Source organism: Lucilia sericata, unplaced genomic scaffold (genome assembly GCF_015586225.1).
Source record: "Lucilia sericata isolate MDLA Ls3-8-SP2 unplaced genomic scaffold, ASM1558622v1 Contig000796F_arrow, whole genome shotgun sequence".
Taxonomy (NCBI): Eukaryota; Metazoa; Arthropoda; class Insecta; order Diptera; family Calliphoridae; genus Lucilia; species Lucilia sericata.
This window is the reverse complement of record NW_023994788.1, coordinates 101,019-118,206: the sequence shown is the minus strand read 5'-3', so window position 1 is coordinate 118,206 and position 17,188 is coordinate 101,019.

Genomic DNA, 17,188 nt, shown 5'->3' with positions numbered 1-17,188 from the left:
ACTTATATTTTCCTTCAAAAATCGATTTTTTTTTAACAAAAATGTTAAGAAAACTAAAATCGCTCATAACTTTGTTAAAACACGTTTAAATGGAAAAATAAGCTTATTTTGTGATCACTTATATTTTCCTTCAAAAATCGATTTTTTTGTCAAAAAACTTAAGAAAACTAAAATCGCTTATAACTTCGTTAAAACACGTTTAAATGGAAAAATAAGCTTATTTTGTGATCACTCATATTTTCCTTCAAAAATCGATTTTTTTAGCAAAAATGTTAAGAAAACTAAAATCGCTTATAACTTCGTTAAAACACGTTTAAATGGAAAAATAAGCTTATTTTGTGATCACTCATACTTTCCTTCAAAATTCAATTTTTTGGTCAAAAAACTTAAGAAAACTAAAATCGCTTATAACTTCGTTAAAACACGTTTAAATGGAAAAATAAGCTTATTTTGTGATCACTCATATTTTCCTTCAAAAATCGATTTTTTTAGCAAAAATGTTAAGAAAACTAAAATCGCTTATAACTTCGTTAAAACACGTTTAAATGGAAAAATAAGCTTATTTTGTGATCACTTATATTTTCCTTCAAAAATCGATTTTTTTAGCAAAAATGTTAAGAAAACTAAAATCGCTTATAACTTCGTTAAAACACGTTTAAATGGAAAAATAAGCTTATTTTGTGATCACTTATATTTTCCTTCAAAAATCGATTTTTTTGTCAAAAAACTTAAGAAAACTAAAATCGCTTATAACTTCGTTAAAACACGTTTAAATGGAAAAATAAGCTCATTTTGTGATCACTCATATTTTCCTTCAAAAATCGGTTTTTTGGTCAAAAAACTTCAGAAAACTAAAATCGCTCATAACTTCGTTGAAACGCGTTTAAATGGAAAAATAAGCTTATTTTGTGATCACTCATATTTTCCTTCAAAAATCGGTTTTTTGGTCAAAAAACTTCAGAAAACTAAAATCGCTTATAACTTCGTTGAAACGCGTTTAAATGGAAAAATAAGCTTATTTTGTGATCACTCATATTTTCCTTCAAAAATCGATTTTTTTAATCAAAAAACTTAAGAAAACTAAAATCGCTTACAACTTCGTTAAAACACGTTTAAATGGAAAAATAAGCTTATTTTGTGATCACTCGTATTTTCCTTCAAAAATCGATTTTTTGGTGAAAAAACTTTAGAAAACTAAAATCGCTTATAACTTCGTTAAAACACGTTTAAATTGAAAAATAAGTTTATTTTGTGATCACTCATATTTTCCTTCAAAAATCGATTATTTGGTCAAAAAAATTAAGAAAACTAAAATCGCTTATAACTTCGTAAAAACACGTTTAAATGGAAAAATAAGCTTATTTTGTGATCACTCATATTTTCATTCAAAAATCGATTTTTGTTTTTTTTTGTCAAAAAACTTTAGAAAACTAAAATCGCTTATAACTTCGTTAAAACACGTTTAAATGGAAAAATAAGCTTATTTTGTGATCACTCATATTTTCCTTCAAAATCCATTTTTTGGTCGAAAAACTTAAGAACACTAAAAACGCTTATAACTTCGTTAAAACACGTTTAAATGGAAAAATAAGTTTATTTTGTGATCACTCATATTTTCCTTCAAAAATCGATTTTTTGGTCAAAAAACTTAAGAAAACTAAAAACGCTTATAACTTCGTTAAAACACGTTTAAATTGAAAAATAAGTTTATTTTGTGATCACTCATATTTTCCTTCAAAAATCGATTATTTGGTCAAAAAAATTAAGAAAACTAAAATCGCTTATAACTTCGTAAAAACACGTTTAAATGGAAAAATAAGCTTATTTTGTGATCACTCATATTTTCATTCAAAAATCGATTTTTGTTTTTTTTTTGTCAAAAAACTTTAGAAAACTAAAATCGCTTATAACTTCGTTAAAACACGTTTAAATGGAAAAATAAGCTTATTTTGTGATCACCCGCATTTTTCTTCAAAATCCATTTTTTGGTCGAAAAACTTAAGAAAACTAAAAACGCTTATAACTTCGTTAAAACACGTTTAAATGGAAAAATAAGTTTATTTTGTGATCACTCATATTTTCCTTCAAAAATCGATTTTTTGGTCAAAAAACTTAAGAAAACTAAAAACGCTTATAACTTCGTTAAAACACGTTTAAATGGAAAAATATGCTTATTTTGTGATCACTCATATTTTCCTTCAAAAATCGATTATTTGGTCAAAAAAATTAAAAAAACTAAAATCGCTTATAACTTCGTAAAAACACGTTTAAATGGAAAAATAAGCTTATTTTGTGATCACTCATATTTTCATTCAAAAATCGATTTTTGTTTTTTTTTTGTCAAAAAACTTTAGAAAACTAAAATCGCTTATAACTTCGTTAAAACACGTTTATTTTGTGATCACTCATATTTTCCTTCAAAAATCGATTTTTTGGTGAAAAAACTTTAGAAAACTAAAATCGCTTATAACTTCGTTAAAACACGTTTAAATGGAAAAATAAGCTTATTTTGTGATCACTCATATTTTCTTTCAAAAAACGATTTTGTGGTCAAAAAATTAAGAAAACTAAAATCGCTTATAACTTCATTAAAACACATTTAAATGGAAAAATAAGCTTATTTTGTGATCACTCATATTTTCCTTCAAAAATCGATTTTTTGGTGAAAAAACTTAAGAAAACTAAAATCGCTTATAACTTCGTTAAAACACGTTTAAATGGAAAAATAAGCTTATTTTGTGATCACTCATATTTTCCTTCAAAAATCGATTTTTTGGTGAAAAAACTTTAGAAAACTAAAATCGCTTATAACTTCGTTAAAACACATTTAAATGGAAAAATAAGCTTATTTGTGATCACTCATATTTTCCTTCAAAAATCGATTTTTTCGTCAAAACTTTTACAAAAACTAAAATCGCTTATAACTTCGTTAAAACACGTTTAAATGGAAAAATAAGCTTATTTTGTGATCACTCATATTTTCCTTCAAAAATCGATTTTTTGGTCAAAAAACATGGGAAAACTAAAATCGCTTATAACTTCGTTAAAACACGTTTAAATGGAAAAATAAGCTTATTTTGTGATCACTCATATTTTCCTTCAAAAATCGATTTGTTGGCAAAAAAACTTAAGAAAACTAAAATCGCTTATAACTTCGTTAAAACACGTTTAAATGGAAAAATAAGCTCATTTTATGATCACTCATATTTTCCTTCAAAAATAGATTTGTTGGTCAGAAAACTTAAGAAAACTAAAATCGTTTATAACTTCATTAAAACACGTTTAAATGGAAAAATAAGCTTATTTTGTTATCACCCATGTTTTTCTTTAAAAGTCGATTTTTTGGTCAAAAAAACTTTAGAAAACTAAAATCGCTTATAACTTTGTTAAAACACGTTTAAATGGAAAAATAAGCTTATTTTGTGATCACTCATATTTTCCTTCAAAAATCGATTTTTTTAGCAAAAATGTTAAGAAAACTAAAATCGCTTATAACTTCGTTAAAACACGTTTAAATGGAAAAATAAGCTTATTTTGTGATCACTTATATTTTCCTTCAAAAATCGATTTTTTTGTCAAAAAACTTAAGAAAACTAAAATCGCTTATAACTTCGTTAAAACACGTTTAAATGGAAAAATAAGCTTATTTTGTGATCACTCATATTTTCCTTCAAAAATCGATTTTTTTTAGCAAAAATGTTAAGAAACCTAAAACCGCTTATAACTTCGTTAAAACACGTTTAAATGGAAAAATAAGCTTATGTTGTGATCACTCATATTTTCCTTCAAAAATCGATTTTTTTAGCATAAATCTTAAGAAAACGAAAAATCGCTTATAACTTCGTTAAAACACGTTTAAATGGAAAAATATGCTTATTTTGTGATCACTCATGTTTTCCTTCAAAAATCAATTTTTTGGTCAAAAAACTTAAGAAAACTAAAATCGCTTATAACTTCGTTGAAACGCGTTTAAATGGAAAAATAAGCTTATTTTGTGATCACTCATATTTTCCTTCAAAAATCAATTTTTTGGTCAAAAAACTTTAGAAAACTAAAATCGCTTATAACTTCGTTAAAACACGTTTATTTTGTGATCACTCATATTTTCCTTCAAAAATCGATTTTTTGGTGAAAAAACTTTAGAAAACTAAAATCGCTTATAACTTCGTTTAAACACGTTTAAATGGAAAAATAAGCTTATTTTGTGATCACTCATATTTTCCTTCAAAAATCGGTTTTTTGGTCAAAAAACTTCAGAAAACTAAAATCGCTCATAACTTCGTTGAAACGCGTTTAAATGGAAAAATAAGCTTATTTTGTGATCACTCATATTTTCCTTCAAAAATCGATTTTTTTCATCAAAAAACTTAAGAAAACTAAAATCGCTTACAACTTCGTTAAAACACGTTTAAATTGAAAAATAAGTTTATTTTGTGATCACTCATATTTTCCTTCAAAAATCGATTATTTAGTCAAAAAAATTAAGAAAACTAAAATCGCTTATAACTTCGTAAAAACACGTTTAAATGGAAAAATAAGCTTATTTTGTGATCACTCATATTTTCCTTCAAAATCCATTTTTTGGTCGAAAAACTTAAGAACACTAAAAACGCTTATAACTTCGTTAAAACACGTTTAAATGGAAAAATAAGTTTATTTTGTGATCACTCATATTTTCCTTCAAAAATCGATTTTTTGGTCAAAAAACTTAAGAAAACTAAAAACGCTTATAACTTCGTTAAAACACGTTTAAATTGAAAAATAAGTTTATTTTGTGATCACTCATATTTTCCTTCAAAAATCGATTATTTGGTCAAAAAAATTAAGAAAACTAAAATCGCTTATAACTTCGTAAAAACAAGTTTAAATGGAAAAATAAGCTTATTTTGTGATCACTCATATTTTCATTCAAAAATCGATTTTTGTTTTTTTTTGTCAAAAAACTTTAGAAAACTAAAATCGCTTATAACTTCGTTAAAACACGTTTAAATGGAAAAATAAGCTTATTTTGTGATCACTCATATTTTCCTTCAAAATCCATTTTTTGGTCGAAAAACTTAAGAACACTAAAAACGCTTATAACTTCGTTAAAACACGTTTAAATGGAAAAATAAGTTTATTTTGTGATCACTCATATTTTCCTTCAAAAATCGATTTTTTGATCAAAAAACTTAAGAAAACTAAAAACGCTTATAACTTCGTTAAAACACGTTTAAATTGAAAAATAAGTTTATTTTGTGATCACTCATATTTTCCTTCAAAAATCGATTATTTGGTCAAAAAAATTAAGAAAACTAAAATCGCTTATAACTTCGTAAAAACACGTTTAAATGGAAAAATAAGCTTATTTTGTGATCACTCATATTTTCATTCAAAAATCGATTTTTGTTTTTTTTTTGTCAAAAAACTTTAGAAAACTAAAATCGCTTATAACTTCGTTAAAACACGTTTAAATGGAAAAATAAGCTTATTTTGTGATCACCCGCATTTTTCTTCAAAATCCATTTTTTGGTCGAAAAACTTAAGAAAACTAAAAACGCTTATAACTTCGTTAAAACACGTTTAAATTGAAAAATAAGTTTATTTTGTGATCACTCATATTTTCCTTCAAAAATCGATTATTTGGTCAAAAAAATTAAGAAAACTAAAATCGCTTATAACTTCGTAAAAACAAGTTTAAATGGAAAAATAAGCTTATTTTGTGATCACTCATATTTTCATTCAAAAATCGATTTTTGTTTTTTTTTGTCAAAAAACTTTAGAAAACTAAAATCGCTTATAACTTCGTTAAAACACGTTTAAATGGAAAAATAAGCTTATTTTGTGATCACTCATATTTTCCTTCAAAATCCATTTTTTGGTCGAAAAACTTAAGAACACTAAAAACGCTTATAACTTCGTTAAAACACGTTTAAATGGAAAAATAAGTTTATTTTGTGATCACTCATATTTTCCTTCAAAAATCGATTTTTTGGTCAAAAAACTTAAGAAAACTAAAAACGCTTATAACTTCGTTAAAACACGTTTAAATTGAAAAATAAGTTTATTTTGTGATCACTCATATTTTCCTTCAAAAATCGATTATTTGGTCAAAAAAATTAAAAAAACTAAAATCGCTTATAACTTCGTAAAAACACGTTTAAATGGAAAAATAAGCTTATTTTGTGATCACTCATATTTTCATTCAAAAATCGATTTTTGTTTTTTTTTTTTGTCAAAAAACTTTAGAAAACTAAAATCGCTTATAACTTCGTTAAAACACGTTTATTTTGTGATCACTCATATTTTCCTTCAAAAATCGATTTTTTGGTGAAAAAACTTTAGAAAACTAAAATCGCTTATAACTTCGTTAAAACACGTTTAAATGGAAAAGCAAGCTTATTTTGTGATCACTCATATTTTCTTTCAAAAAACGATTTTGTGGTCAAAAAATTAAGAAAACTAAAATCGCTTATAACTTCATTAAAACACATTTAAATGGAAAAATAAGCTTATTTTGTGATCACTCATATTTTCCTTCAAAAATAGATTTTTTGGTGAAAAAACTTAAGAAAACTAAAATCGCTTATAACTTCGTTAAAACACGTTTAAATGGAAAAATAAGCTTATTTTGTGATCACTCATATTTTCCTTCAAAAATCGATTTTTTGGTGAAAAAACTTTAGAAAACTAAAATCGCTTATAACTTCGTTAAAACACATTTAAATGGAAAAATAAGATTATTTGTGATCACTCATATTTTCCTTCAAAAATCGATTTTTTCGTCAAAACTTTTACAAAAACTAAAATCGCTTATAACTTCGTAAAAACACGTTTAAATGGAAAAATATGCTTATTTTGTGATCACTCATATTTTCCTTCAAAAATCAATTTTTTGGTCAAAAAACTTAAGAAAACTAAAATCGCTTATAACTTCGTTGAAACGCGTTTAAATGGAAAAATAAGCTTATTTTGTGATCACTCATATTTTCCTTCAAAAATCAATTTTTTGGTCAAAAAACTTAAGAAAACTAAAATCGCTTATAACTTCGTTGAAACGCGTTTAAATGGAAAAATAAGCTTATTTTGTGATCACTCATATTTTCCTTCAAAAATCGGTTTTTTGGTCAAAAAACTTAAGAAAACTAAAATCGCTTATAACTTCGTTTAAACACGTTTAAATGGAAAAATAAGCTTATTTTGTGATCACTCATATTTTCCTTCAAAAATCGGTTTTTTGGTCAAAAAACTTCAGAAAACTAAAATCGCTTATAACTTCGTTGAAACGCGTTTAAATGGAAAAATAAGCTTATTTTGTGATCACTCATATTTTCCTTCAAAAATCGATTATTTAGTCAAAAAAATTAAGAAAACTAAAATCGCTTATAACTTCGTAAAAACACGTTTAAATGGAAAAATAAGCTTATTTTGTGATCACTCATATTTTCCTTCAAAATCCATTTTTTGGTCGAAAAACTTAAGAACACTAAAAACGCTTATAACTTCGTTAAAACACGTTTAAATGGAAAAATAAGTTTATTTTGTGATCACTCATATTTTCCTTCAAAAATCGATTTTTTGATCAAAAAACTTAAGAAAACTAAAAACGCTTATAACTTCGTTAAAACACGTTTAAATTGAAAAATAAGTTTATTTTGTGATCACTCATATTTTCCTTCAAAAATCGATTATTTGGTCAAAAAAATTAAGAAAACTAAAATCGCTTATAACTTCGTAAAAACACGTTTAAATGGAAAAATAAGCTTATTTTGTGATCACTCATATTTTCATTCAAAAATCGATTTTTGTTTTTTTTTGTCAAAAAACTTTAGAAAACTAAAATCGCTTATAACTTCGTTAAAACACGTTTAAATGGAAAAATAAGCTTATTTTGTGATCACTCATATTTTCCTTCAAAATCCATTTTTTGGTCGAAAAACTTAAGAACACTAAAAACGCTTATAACTTCGTTAAAACACGTTTAAATGGAAAAATAAGTTTATTTTGTGATCACTCATATTTTCCTTCAAAAATCGATTTTTTGGTCAAAAAACTTAAGAAAACTAAAAACGCTTATAACTTCGTTAAAACACGTTTAAATTGAAAAATAAGTTTATTTTGTGATCACTCATATTTTCCTTCAAAAATCGATTATTTGGTCAAAAAAATTAAAAAAACTAAAATCGCTTATAACTTCGTAAAAACACGTTTAAATGGAAAAATAAGCTTATTTTGTGATCACTCATATTTTCATTCAAAAATCGATTTTTGTTTTTTTTTTGTCAAAAAACTTTAGAAAACTAAAATCGCTTATAACTTCGTTAAAACACGTTTATTTTGTGATCACTCATATTTTCCTTCAAAAATCGATTTTTTGGTGAAAAAACTTTAGAAAACTAAAATCGCTTATAACTTCGTTAAAACACGTTTAAATGGAAAAGCAAGCTTATTTTGTGATCACTCATATTTTCTTTCAAAAAACGATTTTGTGGTCAAAAAATTAAGAAAACTAAAATCGCTTATAACTTCATTAAAACACATTTAAATGGAAAAATAAGCTTATTTTGTGATCACTCATATTTTCCTTCAAAAATAGATTTTTTGGTGAAAAAACTTAAGAAAACTAAAATCGCTTATAACTTCGTTAAAACACGTTTAAATGGAAAAATAAGCTTATTTTGTGATCACTCATATTTTCCTTCAAAAATCGATTTTTTGGTGAAAAAACTTTAGAAAACTAAAATCGCTTATAACTTCGTTAAAACACATTTAAATGGAAAAATAAGCTTATTTGTGATCACTCATATTTTCCTTCAAAAATCGATTTTTTCGTCAAAACTTTTACAAAAACTAAAATCGCTTATAACTTCGTTAAAACACGTTTAAATGGAAAAATAAGCTTATTTTGTGATCACTCATATTTTCCTTCAAAAATCGATTTTTTGGTCAAAAAACATGGGAAAACTAAAATCGCTTATAACTTCGTTAAAACACGTTTAAATGGAAAAATAAGCTTATTTTGTGATCACTCATATTTTCCTTCAAAAATCGATTTGTTGGCCAAAAAACATGGGAAAACTAAAATCGCTTATAACTTCGTTAAAACACGTTTAAATGGAAAAATAAGCTCATTTTGTGATCACTCATATTTTCCTTCAAAAATAGATTTGTTGGTCAGAAAACTTAAGAAAACTAAAATCGTTTATAACTTCATTAAAACACGTTTAAATGGAAAAATAAGCTTATTTTGTTATCACCCATGTTTTTCTTTAAAAGTCGATTTTTTGGTCAAAAAACTTTAGAAAACTAAAATCGCTTATAACTTCGTTAAAACACGTTTAAATGGAAAAATAAGCCTATTTTCTGATCACTCGTATTTTCCTTCAAAAATCGATATTTTGGTCAAAAAACATGAGAAAACTAAAATCGTTTATAACTTCGTTAAACACATTGAAATGGAAAAATAAGCTTATTTTGTGATCACTCATATTTTCCTTCAAAAATCGATTTTTTTTTTAGCAAAAATGTTAAGAAAACTAAAATCGCTTTTAACTTCGTTAAAACACTTTTAAATGGAAAAATAAGCTTATTTTGTTATCACTTATATTTTCCTTCAAAAATCGATTTTTCATAACTTTTTGTAGACCTAATTTTGGTAGGGTTAATTACCGCCACATTCCGGATGAAATTCGGCAGCAAGATTAACGTTCGTATAAAAGCTTTTTATGTCGAATTTCATAACCGTATTTCATAACTCGTATTTTTAAGCCAGCAATGATCGTTTAACCCTTTCCGTGGTTTTGTCGAATATATTCGGCATTACAATAGACTCTGTTTTTAAGCATTTTTTGGGTATAATATTTAACTTTAGTTTTAATTTTTTTCTTTTAGACGAAAATGAAGACTTTATTATATTTATAATTGAGATTTTGAAAGATCTTCCGTATTTTAAAAGTATTTAAATATCAGATTTTAAGAAATTGTCACTTATGACTACTTTTTAAAAAGTGCTTTTTAACAACGTTTAAAAAACAGCTTCATTTAATGGCCAAAAAAATTGTATTTTAGGAGATCGGACTATGCAGATTTAAATTGTATTGTATTGAAAGAAGTTTAAGAAGACATTTTACAAAAAAAAAAAAAAATCATAAAAAATATTGGTGGTACTTTTTGGAGACTGTTTTTCGAATGTCGAATATATTCGACATTTAACTTTGGCCTTCTATAACTCACTAGGGAAAACTTAAATTCAAAAAATATTATTTTTCCCGGATTCAGCATACTCAAATTATCTTAAATATAAGTTTTCAAGTTTTTTTCTAGACATAAATTATGGGGGGTAGGGTCAATTATGGACCGATCTTAAAAAAATTTGGTAAAAAGATTTCGGCTCATATGAAACTAATTTATGTCAGATTTCATCGCTATACTCGAATGTTTAGTGCAGTAATGAGTATTAAAGTCATTTTCTGAAGGGGACAGTATATGAGGAGTAGGGTCAATTATGACCGACCCTCAAAAAATTTGGTAGAAAAATTTTGGCTCACATTAAACTTATTTATGTCGAATTTCATCGCTATACTCGTACTTATAAAACAGTTATGCCCGTTAAAGCTGTTTTTTGGAGGTCCACTAGTATGGGGGCTATCCGAAAACGTGGACCGATATTGCTCATCTTTAATACCAAACAAACCTTAGCAATGGAGAATATTTATGCAAAATTTCAACTGTCTAGCTCCTCCCGTGTGGTACCTATCGTGATTTCAACAGACAGACGGACATGGCTAGATCGTCTTAGAATTTAATAAGGATCCATAATATATATACTTTTATGGGTCTATGACCAATATTTCGATGTGTTACAAACGGAATGACAAAATCAATATAGGTACCCCCATCTTTTTTAATGGTGGGTATAAAAACACACAAATACATTTTATAAACAATAACACGCATGCAGTAAGTGAAAAAGCATCAACTCCCCTCAAAACAAAATGCTAAAACAGTGACGTCACAATAACAAAACAAAAAAAAAACGCCCAAATGCATTTTATAAACAACAACACGCATTCAGTAAATAAGAAAGCATCATCTCCCCTCAAAACAAAATGCAAAAACTGTGAGGTCACAATAACAAAACAAAACAACACACAAATACATTTTATAAACAACAACACGCATGCAGTAAGTGAAAAGGCATCAACTCCCCTCAAAACAAAGCGCAAAAAACAGTGACGTCACAATAACAAAACAAAAAACACTCAAATACATTTCATAAACAACAAAACGCATGCAGCAAGTGAAAAAGCATCAACTCCCCTCAAACCAAAATGCAAAAACAATAACAAAACAAAAACGTACAAATACATTTTATAAACAACAACATATGTTTCGGCATGCAGGCTTGTTCTGACAACCAACAACAAAAAGAAATGGCCTAATGAAATGCAAAACCCTTGAAACAATAACAATGCTGTATATAACAACAAAAATTGTTGTAATGAAAGTACAACAATAATAATACTTAAGAAAAAATCACATTTAATATTCTTTACTTACATACTTGTTGTTTTTTCTTATAATTGATTACTTTACGGGATGATGACGGGTGTTGTTGGCGGCAGAGCATCTAGAAATTTCTTAAAAATACACTTTAACACTTGTTTTTTGTTATTTGCACTTGTTAATCACTTAATACTTTAAATTATTTTCAAAGTTAATAAATTGTTATGAAAAAACATAATTTTAAAATAAGTCTTGCAACCGCTTAGTTTAAAGGTTAAAAGAGAACTAATAAAAAAGTAGAATGTGCAAATGAAAGAGAATAGCTAAAATGTCAAAATGCTTAAATCTATCAGCAGGATTTTGCGTAAACATTCATGGACATTTCTGAACTGACATTAAACACAGTACATATATGCGCAATATTATTACAGTTGTAGACAAAACTATTATCTATATATATAAAATTCTAACGTTACTGACTGACTGACTGATTCACTGACTGATTCATCATCGCACAGCCTAAACGGTTGAAGCTAAAGAGCTGAAATTTGGACAGGAGGTTGGTCTCCCGCCAAATAGATCCACTAAGACGGGATTTTTGGAAATTCGAATGTTTAGGGGGTAAACAAGGGTAAAAACGGGTAAATTCGGTAACCTTATATCTCCTAAACTAGAAAAGATACAAAAACAGTTTAAAGCTTATCGCCGTTCATTTAAAAAATAAACGGACAGGTGTCTGGTACTTTTTTAAAATTCGGCCCCTTTAGGGAATAAACGGGTAAAAACTGTATTTTGGTACTTTTTTCGCACCCCATGTATCTTTTAAACCAGTGCACATTCAAAAAATATTTTTGACTCCTTCATAACTTAACGAAAAAATAAAAATATGAATTTAGTACTTTTTGGATATTCGGACGTTCAAGGGGTTAAAATTGTACCTATTTTTGGTACTTTTTTCATAAAACATTGTTTTTGGTTTATTAACTTATACATATGAATACATAATAACGGGCTCCCACTACGATGTTGCAACTTTTTGGAATAGAATTTTTATTTCGTTAATGGGGAGGAAAAAAGTACCAAAAGGGGTAAAAACGGGAAATTTGATTTTATTCAACCACAATGATCCAATTTAGATAAAATTTTTAAATTTAGAAACACGAAATATCCTAATGGGGTGTTATTTGGAACCCCGGTATCAAGTGATATTTTTTGGTACTTTTCATTCTCCAACTGGTCCTTTTTGAGTTTTCTATGATATCGAAATAGAAACATGAAATTAATAATAAAGGGACTTTTCGCTACTTTTTCGTTCAACACAGGTACTTTTTTGAGTTTTCTTTAAAATTAAACCTAGAAACATGAAATTAAGCATGTAGAGCTCGGAGTAAATGAGAATCTATAAAATGGGACTTTTTGGTACTTTTTCGTCCTTCGACTGGTACTTTTTGAGTTTTCTATAAAATTTAACCTAGAAACATGAAATTAAGCATGTAGAGCTCGGAGTAAATGAGAATCTATAAAATGGGACTTTTTGGTACTTTTTCGTTCTTCAAAGGTACTTTTTGAATTTTCTATAATATTGAACCTAGAAACATGAAATTAAACATGTAGAGACCGGAGTAAATGAGAATCTATAAAAGGGGACTTTTTGGTACTTTTTCGTCCTTCGACTTGTACTTTTTGAGTTTTCTATAAAATTTAACCTAGAAACATGAAATTAAGCATGCGGAGGCCTTAGTTAATGAGAATCTATAAAAGGGGACTTTTTGGTACTTTTTCGTCCTTCGACTGGTACTTTTTGAGTTTTCTATAAAATTTAACCTAGAAACATAAAATTAAGCATGTAGAGCCCTTAGTAAATGAGAATCTATAAAAGGGGACTATTTGGTACTTTTTCGTCTTTCGACTGGTACTTTTTGAGTTTTCTATAAAATTTAACCTAGAAACATTAAATTAAGCATGTAGAGCCCTTAGTAAATGAGAATCTATAAAAGGGGACTGTTTGGTACTTTTTCGTCCTTCGACTGGTACTTTTTGAGTTTTCTATAAAATTTAACCTAGAAACACGAAATTAAGCATGTAGAGCCCTTAGTAAATGAGAATCTATAAAAGGGGACTTTTTGGTACTTTTTCGTCTTTCGACTGATACTTTTTGAGTTTTCTATAAAATTTAACCTAGAAACATGAAATTAAGCATGCGGAGGCCTTAGTTAATGAGAATCTATAAAAGGGGACTTTTTGGAACTTTTTCGTCTTTCGACTGGTACTTTTTGAGTTCTCTATAAAATTTAACATAGATTGCCAGATTAAATGAGAATCTATAATAGGGGACTTTTTGGTACTTTTTCGTCCTTCGACTGGTACTTTTTGAGTTTTCTATAAAATTTAACCTAGAAACATGAAATTAAGCATGTAGAGCCCAGAGTAAATGAGAATCTATAATAGGGGACTTTTTGGTACTTTTTCGTCCTTCGACTTGTACTTTTTGAGTTTTCTATAAAATTTAACCTAGAAACATGAAATTAAGCATGCGGAGGCCTTAGTTAATGAGAATCTATAAAAGGGGACTTTTTGGTACTTTTTCGTCCTTCGACTGGTACTTTTTGAGTTTTCTATAAAATTTAACCTAGAAACATAAAATTAAGCATGTAGAGCCCTTAGTAAATGAGAATCTATAAAAGGGGACTTTTTGGTACTTTTTCGTCCTTCGACTGGTACTTTTTGAGTTTTCTATAAAATTTAACCTAGAAACATGAAATTAAGCATGTAGAGCCCTTAGTAAATGAGAATCTATAAGAGGGGACTTTTTGGTACTTTTTCGTCTTTCGACTGGTACTTTTTGAATTTTCTATAATATTGATCCTAGAAGCATGAAATTAAGCATGTAGAGCTTAATTTCATACTTTTTGGTACTTTTTCGTCCTTCGACTGGTACTTTTTGAGTTTTCTATTAAATTGAACCTAGAAACATGAAAATAAGCATTTAGAACCCGTAGTAAATGAGAATCTATAAAAGGGGACTTTTTGGTACTTTTTCGTTCTTCAAAAGGTACTTTATGAATTTTCTATAATATTGAAAATAGAAACATGAAAGTATGCATGTAGAGCCTGGATTAAGTGAGAAACTATAAAAGGGGACTTTTTGGTACTTTTTTGTTCTTCAAAAGGTACTTTTTGAATTTTCTATAATATTGAACCTAGAAACATGAAATTAAACATGTAGAGCCCGAATTAAGTGAAGACCTATAAAAGGGGACTTTTTGGTACTTTTTCGTTCTTCAAAAAGTACTTTTTGAATTTTCTATAATATTGATCCTAGAATCATGAAATTAAGCATGTAGAGCCTGGAGTAAATGAGAATCTATAAAAGGGGACTTTTTGGTACTTTTTCGTTCTTCAAAAGGTACTTTTTGAATTTTCTATAATATTGATCCTAGAAGCATGAAATTAAGCATATAGAGCCTGGAGTAAATGAGAATCTATAAAAGGGGACTTTTTGGTACTTTTTCGTTCTTCAAAAGGTACTTTTTGAATTTTCTATAATATTGAACCTAGAAACATGAAATTAAGCAAGTACAGCCAAGATTAAGTGATAACCTATAAAAGGGGACTTTTCGGCACTTTTTTCTAAAATATTGAATATATAAACATAAATTTAAATAGGGGACTTTTTGATATTGTAGATATATATACATTTACAATAATATTTATTTTATTCCATTACGATGAGGGTAGCGAAGCACACTGGGTATAGCTAGTTTATTTATAAAAACAAATAATGTAGCCTATCTTAAGGCTGAGTTTAAGATAATTTTTTTACGTTTTTTAATACCTTATTCTATATAGTTATTAATTTTAATTTAATAATCTTATTAAAAGAATTTAATTTAATTGCTGTTATCTAAATAGAATTGTAAAATGGATGTTAAAATTTGCCTTAACATATATGTATGTTAACTACTAGACTTGATTTAGTTATTATAGCCAATTGCACAGTGTTGCCAATATTTGTTCAGAATTCAAAGTCGCCAAATGCTTAGCATATCTTAAGGAGGTTAATAAGTGTATAGAAAGTGCGTATAACAGTTTAGCTTTTCTCTTTCATTCGTCTTCTTCCTTTTTTATTTAGTTCTCCTTTAATCTTTTAACTAAGCGGATGCAATTTTTGTTAAAATTTATGAAGATGCCAGTAAAAACTGTATTTTTTGGATTAATTTATTTAAAACAGTGTTAATTAAGGGAAAATGACAAATAAAAATATGTAATTAAGTGTTTTAGTGTTTTACCCCATAAGAAATTAATTAGTTTTAGAATGCTGTTCTTTGCTTTGGCAACTTTGCACAGGCAACCTTTCAAATACATGCAAAGGTAAGTTTGTTTTTGCAAAATTTAAACAAAATGTATACAAAACAAATTGCGGTATAATTATTTGTAGGTATTTAACAAATTTAACAATTTTGTTCAAAATCGTATGATTTTCTTGATACAAAACTTTCTTATTATTATTGTTGTTGTTTTTCTCCCTCCCCATATATTTGTTGTTATAATACATAGCAATGTTATTGTTTCAAAGGTTTCGCATGGCATCAGGCCGCGACTTGTTAAAATCTGCAGCCGTAGTTGTTGTTGTTTATGAAATTTGTTTGTACGTTTCTTTTGTTATTGTGTCATCAGTGTCACACTGCCATTTGTTTGTGTATAGTGGGTTTTTGGACGGGCTTTTACAGACTTTTACAAAAACAACGTGCAATTTGTTGTTGGTTATTGTTGTTGCGTTTGTAAAATTTAACCGTTGGTTTTGTTCTGTTTAGATTTGTTATATGCATGTGCTACTACACTTGCTGGTAGGATCGTTTAGAAAGTAAAGCAGAAAGAGAATAAATGGGTTTTTATTTGTTTTGGTATGTTAAGGATTTTGCGTGTTTCGTTTTTTCTCAAGCATAGATATTTCTAACTAATAATTACTGCTTCATTCGTAGAGTGTTCTTCTTTCTTAGCTTTGTTTTTATAAACAAGCAAGTACATACAAGAACAAACTTTACCGAATGATTATGTGTGTTGTTGTTTGTTTATAATTTCTGTCTCAGCGTGCACCAAACATCACACCATTTTTTATGAAATTTTCAGAAATTGTCTCGGATTTTGCATATATTTGCATATCTCCGTTATTTATGAACCTATTTAGACTATAGACTAGACTATAGACTAGACTACAGACTAGACTATAGACTAGACTATAGACTAGACTATAGACTAGACTATAGACTAGACTATAGACTAGACTATAGACTAGACTATAGACTAGACTATAGACTAGACTATAGACTAGACTATAGACTAGACTATAGACTAGACTATAGACTAGACTATAGACTAGACTATAGACTAGACTATACTAGACTATAGACTAGACTATAGACTAGACTATAGACTAGACTATAGACTAGACTATAGACTAGACTATAGACTAGACTATAGACTAGACTATAGACTAGACTATAGACTAGACTATAGACTAGACTATAGACTAGACTATAGACTAGACTATAGACTAGACTATAGACTAGACTAGACTAGACTATAGACTAGACTATAGACTAGACTATAGACTAGACTATAGACTAGACTATAGACTAGACTATAGACTAGACTATAGACTAGACTATAGACTAGACTATAGACTAGACTATAGACTAGACTA